Source organism: Tupaia chinensis, unplaced genomic scaffold (genome assembly GCF_000334495.1).
Source record: "Tupaia chinensis unplaced genomic scaffold, TupChi_1.0 Scaffold000317_1, whole genome shotgun sequence".
NCBI lineage: Eukaryota > Metazoa > Chordata > Mammalia > Scandentia > Tupaiidae > Tupaia > Tupaia belangeri.
This window is the reverse complement of record NW_006159810.1, coordinates 3,641,260-3,650,976: the sequence shown is the minus strand read 5'-3', so window position 1 is coordinate 3,650,976 and position 9,717 is coordinate 3,641,260. Positions and strand designations below refer to the sequence as shown.

The window sequence follows — 9,717 nt, the reverse complement described above, 5'->3', positions numbered from 1 at the left end:
ATTTTATCACGATTTTTTAAAAGAATTATTTTATTTAACTTTATTCATTTTTTAAATGTTAACCAGAGAGAGACAGAACACACGAGAAAGAGAGAGAGAGAGAGAGAAAGAAAGTGAGAGAGCAAGCCACCAGGTCCAGGACTTGAACTGCAGTCAGCCCTGTGGGAGCCCAGCACCCTCAACCACCTGCCAGCCCCATCACGATTTTAAAGAGTAGAAGAGAGGGCAAAAGGATGGCACAATACTGCAGTGCTCTGTGATGCTGGGTCCATGTAGGAAGATTCCAGGTTCACGTCCCAAGGCCTACCTGTACACCCCAGGTGTCACGCCTGTGACCTTGACTGGCAAAGGCTGGAGCTCGATTGTGGTATGAAGACCCTATTGGAGGTGCTTGTTTCTTTCTTTTATCTGTCTCTCACATGACAGAAACAAACTTAAAAAAAAAAAAAAAGAAATAGAAGGAAACTTTGTACATATGTTAAAGAATGTGGTGGCATGGATCAGATTGCATAATAGTTACATCACTGGACTGACTCCCACATAGTTGATCTCTGTTCGAGTCCCGGACCCAATGACTTAAACTCACGCCGGAGGTGTGTGTGTACGTGCCTCAAATCCCAAGACAAGAATGGAAGAGAAGGGATTGCACCGTGGCCATCCCCCTGGGGGGGGGGGTGATTTATCTCTTTCTGTCTCTCTGTTTCTGTCTGTCTCTCCAGCAAGTGCACATGGCCTATAGCAAAAATCTCTCTCTAAAAAAAAAAAAATGTAGTGGCAGATATTACATATTGGAATGCTCTAGAATGACTGCACAGACAAAAAAAAACAACAAAAGAGCCCCTCCATTTTCCAGACTTCTTTGTGACTGGGTCTCAACGTGTGATTGGGAGCCCACCAAATAGAAGCGCTCACGTGCCACTTTGACTTAGAACTGAGTGGCAGATGGTGGGGGAGGCCTCCCCAGACATGGTCTGGAGCCAGCTGCTGCAGCAGCAGCTTATTAATTTGACACATGACTTCTTGATTCAGCAGCTTTCAACACTAGGGATGGCGACATTCCCAATTTTGGCCAAGGCAAGTTGGGTCCTGCTCCTCTCACCTTTACAAAAAGGTGGGGGACAATATCTCATGATTGACATATAAAATGCCAGTATTCATAGAGAACCAGAGACTAAGCTTTAGGAAAAAGATACTGAAACTAATTGTTAAGTAAGGTGGCCAGATTTAAGCCAACTGTACAAAAAACAATGCCTTGCTCTCTTCCTCGGCGCTGCCTGTGGAGGTGGCGGCCATCTCTTACCCGGCATCATGGCTGCCCTCAGGCCCCCTGGTGAAACCCAATATCGTCAAAAAGAGGACCAAGAAGTTCATCCGGCACCAGTCAAACCGATATGTCAAGATTAAGCACAACTGGCAGAAACCCAGAGGGATTGACAACAGGGTGTGAAGGAGGTTCAAAGGCCAGATCCTGATGCCCAACATCAGTTACGGCAGCAACAAGGAAACGAAGCACATGCTGCCCAGCGGCTTTCGGAAGTTCCTGGTCCACAACGTCAAGGAGCTGGAAGTGCTGCTGACGTGCAAGTCTTACTGTGCTGAGATCGCAACGTCTCCTCCAAGAACCGCAAGGCCATCGTGGAACGGCCAGCCCAGTCGGCCATCAGAGTCACCAATCCCAACGCCAGGCTGCGCAGTGAAGAAAACGAGTAGACGGCTAGTGTGCGCGTTGTTCCTAAATACCCCCCCGCAAAAAGCCTTTTTTTTTAACCCAGCAATCATCAAGTACAAATGTAGTTTTTTGTTTATGTTTTTGTTTTTCCTACAAAAAGCTTTATTTGTATTTGGTCCAAGGCTTAGGAGAGAGCTCCAGAGTGTTTAAAAACTGCCTACTGGCCGGAGGGAGAGGCTCAGACAGAAGCCCTGATACCAGGAGATGCCCTTGAGGCCTCTGGGTTCCCGAGGCTCCTAGTCAAGCTTCAGGGTGAACCTTTGGAAGAGATCCTCACCCACTCCAGCCTGGGCTTCCTGCCTGCGGAGGTTGGTCAGGTGGTCACCCACCTTTTTGATGAGTTTCACCTCCTCTTCTAGTTAGTGAGGCCCTGGGAAATCAGAGTTGGCAGAACCCAGCAGAACCCAGAGCCAGAAGATCCAAAAGGGCCTGGTTCAGACTCTTTTCCAGGGCCAGGGTAGCCTCCATGGTCTAAGGTTCCACCTCCCTGGTCTGGGATGGCTTCTGCACTTCCTGGAGAAGCGTGTGGCTGTCGCGCTGCTTTTGCATCTTTAAGAGCCGCTGGATGCCCTATGCTTTCCCCTCTGCCAGGCCAATGAAGAAGCCGCTCTCTTTCTCTAGAACCACCTCGTCATGATGGAATTACAGGCCCAGAGGCACGCAAGTGTAGGAGGCCTGCAGATGCAGATGACCATGCGGCTCACAGCAGCCTCCACCTCGGTGGAGTAATTCAGAAGAGTCTGGGAGCTCATGGTTGGTCCACAACGATGGTATCTGCTGGTCCAGAAGCAGGAGACGTCCCAGATGGTCCCAGAGAGGACACAATCTGGTTCAATTCTGTCCAAGTACTTTTGACTCCAGAGACAAGGCTTGATACAAATGTAATTTTTTTTTTTTTTTTTTTGGAGAGGTTTTCGCTATAGGGCACGTGCGCTCGCCAGACAGACAGAGAGAGACAGAGAGACAGAAAGCGAGAAATCACCCCCCCCAGAGGGGATGATCACGCCGCAATCCCTTCTCCTCCATTCTCCTCTTGGGATCTTGGGCACGCACGCACACGCGCCCGGTGTGAGTTTTAAGCCACCGGGTCCTGGACGCGAACTGTGGTCGACTATGTGGGAGTCCAGCGACATAGCCATTATGCTAACTGCTGGTTCTCTTCTTTTTCTTTTTTTCCCGGAGAGATGTTTGCTACAGGGCACCTGGGTTCACCAGGGAGAGAGAGAGAGAGAGAGAGAGAGAGAGAGAGAGAGACAGAAAGATAGAAATCACCCCCTGCATGGTGTGGCCATGCCACAATACCCACTCCTTCATTTTTCTCTTGGGCATTTTTGGACATGCATGCATACGTGCCCAGTATGAGTTTCAAGCCACCGGGTCTGGAACTTGAACCATGGTCACCATGTGGAAGTCTGGGAGAGAGAGAGAGAGAGAGAGAGAGAGAGAGAGAGAGACAGAAAGATAGAAATCACCCCCTGCATGGTGTGGCCATGCCACAATACCCACTCCTTCATTTTTCTCTTGGGCATTTTTGGACATGCATGCATACGTGCCCAGTATGAGTTTCAAGCCACCGGGTCTGGAACTTGAACCATGGTCACCATGTGGAAGTCTAGCAACATAACCATGACACCATCTACTGGTCCCACAAATTATTATTTTTTTTAGAATTATTTTATTTAACTTTGTTTATTTATTTATGTATTTAAATTTGACCAGAGAAGGACACACACACACACACACACACAGAGAGGAGAGAGAGAGAGAGAGGGAAAGTGAAGAAGCTGCTAGGTTCAAGGCTCAAACCACGGTTTGCCACGTGGGAGTCCAGTGCCCTTAACCACCAGGCCACCTGCAAGCCCCTACAAGTGTAATCGTAAAATCCCACCCCAGGGTCAGCAGATGGCATAGCAGTTACGTCGCTGGACTCCCACATGGGCAACTGTGGTTGGAGTACCAACCTAGTGGCTTGAAAATCACACTGGGTGCAGGGATGATTTCTCATTTTCCCTTTCGCTATCTCTGTCTTGCTCTCCCTGGAGAGTACACATGGCCTAAGACGAAAGCCTCTTAAAATTAAAAAAAGAAAGAAAATCTACCTTTAGCTGATTTGCTAAGCAAATTAAAATCCAATTCTTTTTTTTAGAGAGAGATTTTTGCTATAGGGCTCGTGCGCTCACCAGAGAGAGAGAGAAACTGAGAAATCACTGCCCTTCCCATGGGGATGGCCACTCCACAATCCTTTCTCCTTCTTTCTCCTCTTGGGATTTTGGGCACACATGCCCAGTGTGAGTTTTAAGTCACCAGGTTTGGGACTTGAACTGCAAGTAGACTACATGGGAATCTAGCAATATAACTATTATACCATCTGCTGGTCTCCAAAATTCAATGATTTTTTTAGCCATTACTGTTGTCCATCTCAACGTTTTGTTGTTTTTGTTTTAATTTTTACATTAGAGTAAAGAAAACAAAAGCTACATACTCTGCAAATTAATATAAACTTTTAAATCTTTAGACAAAAGGAGTTAAGAAAAAAACTTTTTTTTTGAGAGAGAGATTTTTCCTATAGTGCACATGCGCCAGCTGGATAGACAGACAGAAAGTGAGAAATCACCCCACCATGGGGATGGCAATGCCACAATACCTTCTCCTTCATTCTCCTCTTGGGTTTTGGGCACACAAATACACTCAACCAGTGTTTCAAGCTGCCAGGTCTGGGTCTCAAACCATGGTTGGCTACATGGGAGTCCAGCGATGCAACCATTTTGCCATCTGTTGGCCTCGGGAAACAATTCTGAAGCAGCAATATTTCTGCCTTGGGGGGGAATATTTAATATAATCCTTATGAATCTGTGTTCCTGGCATTCTCATAAACCCTGCACATATAAGAAATTGCTTTCGAGGCACATCTTCAGTAGAATAATACCTAGGCACTTTGTGCAGTTTAACCACCTGGGTAACACCATTCTTGTCTCCACCTACTGGTTTTGTGACAGTCGTAAGAACCTTCTTATTCTTTTTCTTTTTGATCCTGGACTTAGTGACTGAGTATTTCCTCTTGTACATGGCCTTCCTGGAATACATGGCAGACCGAAAGTGTCTGCTGATGCCCTGGACTAGGGCCAGGTTTCGCCTGCAAGGGGGCTTCCCTTTCTTGGGCCTTTTAGCCTCAGGGTCACCCTTTTCAACCCTGCCACTGGCATCAGCCTTCTAGGCTTCAGGTTTTTTCTCCTTAGTATCCTGCTTCACAGTTTTTTTCACCTGCCATCTTGTATAGTGGGAAAGAGAACTTAATTCCCTCAACATTAGGTTTTAAGAAATACCAAGTGGGGGGGCTAGCAGATGGCATGGTGGTTAAGGCGGGCGGGATCCCCCGTAGCTGACTGTGGTTTGAGTCCTGGACCTGGCAGCTTGCTTTCTCACTCTCCTTCTTTCTTTCTGTCTCTCTCTGGTCAACTTCAAAAAAAAGAAATAAAATAATGACAATGAATAAAATTAAATAATTAAAAAAATGACAACTGGCTTGTTGGCCTGATGGGTTTTATCATTTGGTTTATATACTTGATGAAAAATGACACTGTAGGTCATGTCTGTTTACCTAGTAAAATCCAGACTAACTCTACCAGTCTGTCAGATCACCTGAACTCTAAACAGGTAAACACAGAACTTATTTCATAATAAAGAACTGCCTCTAGAGTGCTCTCACCCCATAGCAAATTTTAAAAAGAAAAAGGTTCATGAAAAAATGGAGTTGACTTCCAAGTTTATTTCAGTGTAAAAATTTTTGGCAACTGGGACCAGCAGTTAGTGTAATGGCTATGTCACTGGACTCCCACATAGTCGACCGCGGTTCACGTCCCGGACCCGGTGGCTTAAGCTCATGCTGGGCGGGGGTGTGTGCATGCCCAAGATCCAAAGAGGAGAATGGAGGAGGAGGGATTGCGGCATGGGCATCCCCCCTGGGGGGTGATTTCTCCCTTTCTGTCTCTATGTTTCTGTCTGGCAAGCGCATGTGCCCTATAGCAAAACCCTCTCCAAAAAAAAAAAAAAATTTTTTTTTTGCAACCATCAATGGCTTTCCATCAGATACATTGTAATTACTGTTTTGAAGACTTGTCTTATAATATATCTTGGAAAATCTTGAATCATGGTTTTTATATGTACCTTGTTCCTTATCATCTTTGCAAAGATGGAAAAGGAGTGAGAGTTTTTTAAAGAGTAAGAGAGGGAGGGACTAAAAATATTAACTAGAGGTGGGTAAATGTTGAGCATCCAGTGGTCTTCTCAGGCATCCTTTTTTCCAGTATATTTCTGGGACATACCATTTATTTGAAGAAGTGGAATCGAAAGTAGAGACAGGGAAGAATGAAAGCATGAAGAAAAAAGGGTGTGTATGCTCTGGAGACAAAAAGACCTTAACTTTACAGATGGTTGAAACTACTGTTTCCTCTGTTTATCCAGCCCTGTACTTAAAGGGAAGAAATTTTGAATAGGAATTGAGAAAGATTTTAGAGAAAAAGTGGTATTTGAGGTGCTGACGCACGGTATGGATAAGAACTCCGTGATGAGCGTGTATCTGGGAGCTGGGATGGAGCAGCGGCTGGTGGGAACGTAGAAAAAAAGGTTACGAGCGTCCGAGCACAAGGAACAGCATATGCTGGAAACAGAGACATAAGTAGGAGTTTGTGGGCTGCAAGAAGTTCACAAATGTAGAGGCATAACTGCAAGGCCAGGAGTACCGAGGTAGAACATTGAATTTTATCCGGGAAAGCAGTGGATAGCTCTTGAACAGAAGAGCAAGTAGCTGGATTTGAAGACTGCTTCAGGAAGGGGCCAGCGGGTGGGTGGTGGTTAAGGCACTGAACACTTCCACACAGCCACGCCCACATGGCCGACTGCAGTTCAAGTCCCAGACCTGATGGATTGCTTTCTCACTTACCTTCTCTCTTGTGTGTCTTTCTCTGATCAAATGAATTAATAAAATTAAATAAATATTTCTTTAAAAAAAAAAGATTGTTTGAGGAAGGTAGTCTTGCTGGGAGCCGGGTGACACCCCCCCCGCCCCAGCATTGGAAAACTCGCGGATTGCTGCACGTCCGCCTGAAGGGGGCGCACACAGGAGCCAAACATCCTTCCTGCCCTCTTAGTTGGATGCGCACTGCGCCCGGAACTCGGCTAGGCCGCCTGGACGCACTCCTTTCGGTCCTCGGCTACTTTGCCTGGACGCGTCCCCGTGCGTCATGTCCGCTGTGGCGCGAGGCTTGTTAGATCCGGGAGGAGCGCAAAAAGAAGCCTTTGCGCCTGCGCCACCAGGCGCTAGTCGGCCGTTAAAGCTAAGGGGCTTGGACTTTCGCGCCTACCTTGGCACGCCTCTGAGCCCCACACGGCCGTCTTCTCTCGCGGAGTGCCCCTAAACGTTTGGTTTTGTCCCACGAGATAAAACAAGCTGCACAAATTGCTCTTGACCTTAGAGATCAGGACTGTCCTAGGTCACTCCACTGAGAATCACGGAGCTTCACTACAATTTCCCTCCTGCTGCTTGCTCTCAATCTGCGGCCTAAACTTCCATCCTAGCGAAAACCTGCGCCAAGCGTGCCCAGCCCAGGCTATAATCCGTCTTTAGGGCTCGTTCCTTCTGCACCCGCGTTAGAGATTCGGAGTCCAAGGGGACCTTGGAGGTCAACAAGTCCGAGCTCTAAACCTTACCCTACACACGTGGAGTGAGTGTGGGTTAGCTAGTGTACCCCCAAAAACGTTTGCTGGGGACGGCTTTGATTATGTAGTTTCTCTCATGCAACTTTTTTTTTTTTTTTTTAAGAAGTTTTAGCCTTAGGGTGCCTGCCCTCTCCAGAGAGAGACTGAGAGGGAAAGTGAGAAATCATCCCCCAGGCATGGCCACGCTGCAATCCCTTCTCTGTTATTCTGGGATCTTGGGCATACATGCACACTCTGCGCCGTGATTTTCAAACCACTGGTCCAGACTCCAGCTGTAGTCCAGCCAAATGAACAGCCAGGAGTTCTAAGCTGAGAGAAGAGCAAACTCTGAGACAGCAAAGGCTTGGTGTGGTGTGAGTGGAATGTGACAAGCCAGGCCTGAGAGTGGCGGGACAATGTTGAGACCGTACTGTAAGTAGGACGCAAATGCACGGCTGGAGATACAGCCCAAGAGGGTGGCTAGCAGGTAGCGGTGGTTAAGGCGCTGGACTCCACATGGCTGACCACGTTCAGTTCCTGGACTTGGGGCTGGAAAAGTCATACTGCCTGCAGGCCCAAAATCCTAAGAGGAGAATGGAGAAGGGGCTTGACGGTGGTTTTGTAGAACCCCACAAACCAATCACCTTGCCCTATTCCCTTTAAATATTTAAAGATGACTGACATTACCCCTTCTCGTGCCCGGAAACAACCCTCCAAGCTATAGTTTCTCCTCCTTACCCAGAGGATTTATGGACAGATTTTAAGATGTTTTTCTGAACACTGTGGGGAATTTAAAAGAAACGTAAATCCTGTGTGTACATTTTTAAAAAGAGAATTACTTTATTTAACTTTACTTATTTTAATTTGACTAGAGAGGGACAGAGTGAAAGGGGGGGTAGAGAGAGAAACAGAGAGAAAGAGAGAGAGAAAGAAAGCCGCCAGGTCTGGGACTAGAATTGCGATCTACTGTGTGGGAGTCCAGCGCCCTTAACCATGCCACCTGCCAGCCCTTGTGTGTACATTTTTAAAGGAAAGAACATAATATTTTAAATAGATTTTCCAAGATATAGTGTAATGATTTTCAAAGAAGTCTACTGCTTAAAAACATTTCTCATCTATGTAATCCCGGTTATTGTTCTCCAGTACAAGACACAATCTCAACTTCAATCCCATCTGCTTTTCTAACCTGTCTTCTGTGAAATGAAAACAGAAGGGCTGCTATGAGGATTTAATGGCCTATTTTAAAATACTTCAAAAATGTTTAATGACCAAACAGAGGTGTCAGTGACAAAGGGCCACTGTTATCCAGAAACATCTCATCCTCAGAATGGGGGGACAATTTATAGATATGGCGTCCTTGCAGTCCACATTCACTGAGTGACCCGTTCTGAATAGAGCCCCTGGTAAAAAAAAAAAAAAAAAAAAAAAAAATCTGCCTTCTAGGAGTTTATTATCTAGTTGAAAGAATCAGGGAAGATATAAAACAGCGCTAGTTAAAATGCCCTGAGAGGGACTTAAGTGCTCTGGGATCTGGGAGTTGCCCAAGAGGTCTCAATTTCCATTGGAGGTAAATGATGATGGGAGTTCTTATTTTAAGTGGGCTTGAAAGATGAACAGAGTGAATCTAAAACCACCAATATGGTTTACTGTTGTGATGTGGAAAGACTGTTTGGAAATACTGCGATCGCTTCTATCATATTACCCGACAAGTACAGAGCGGCAGGTTTCGCGAGAGGGGACCTCGCTTTTGTCCCGTCTGTTTACTATACATCGCACGAGCTGGGCAGTCCTTATCTTCGCCTTCGGGAACAAAGTACACACACACCTTACCGAAAGGGAAGACCCAGGGCCTGGGAGAGAGGGGTGGGATCTCACAGCACGACCACACAATGCAGGCCGAGGCCTCCCACCCCCAACTCTCCGCAGGCCCCTCTCGGCCAGGGTTCGACTTCTCGCGCCCTTTCGCCCCTCCCCTGCAGCTCCAGGGAGCGCAGCCACAGCCCCGCCGGGCGCCATCCCTCTCGTGCTTCCCTCCTCCTCCTCGGGGAGCCGGAAAACCCGGAGCGAACCGGCCCAGCCCGGAGGCGCATGCTCAGTGGCGAGCAGGTCCAGTTCGCTAGTAGGAAGCTCCAGCGCTGCACCGGCGTCGGCGGCCGCGGCGGCACCTCGGGGAAGCCCTCGTCCCCAGCAGCGACCTCCGGCCCTTCCCTGCCCGGCGAGACCCCGGCCCCAGCTCCGTCTTGTCCCTGAGCTCTCGCCTTTCGGAGTCCCGGCTGAGTGGAGCGGGCGCCGCG

At 47.5% G+C, this 9,717-nt stretch overlaps 2 pseudogenes; one reads left to right on the top strand and one right to left on the bottom strand.

Annotated features, from left to right (window-relative positions):
- Nucleotides 1-966: 966 nt before the first annotated feature.
- Nucleotides 967-1,716, top strand: LOC102495035 (60S ribosomal protein L32 pseudogene; annotated as a pseudogene).
- A 249-nt stretch (nucleotides 1,717-1,965) lies between these two features.
- LOC114008290 (ferritin light chain pseudogene) lies at nucleotides 1,966-2,481 on the bottom strand (annotated as a pseudogene).
- Nucleotides 2,482-9,717: the final 7,236 nt, after the last annotated feature.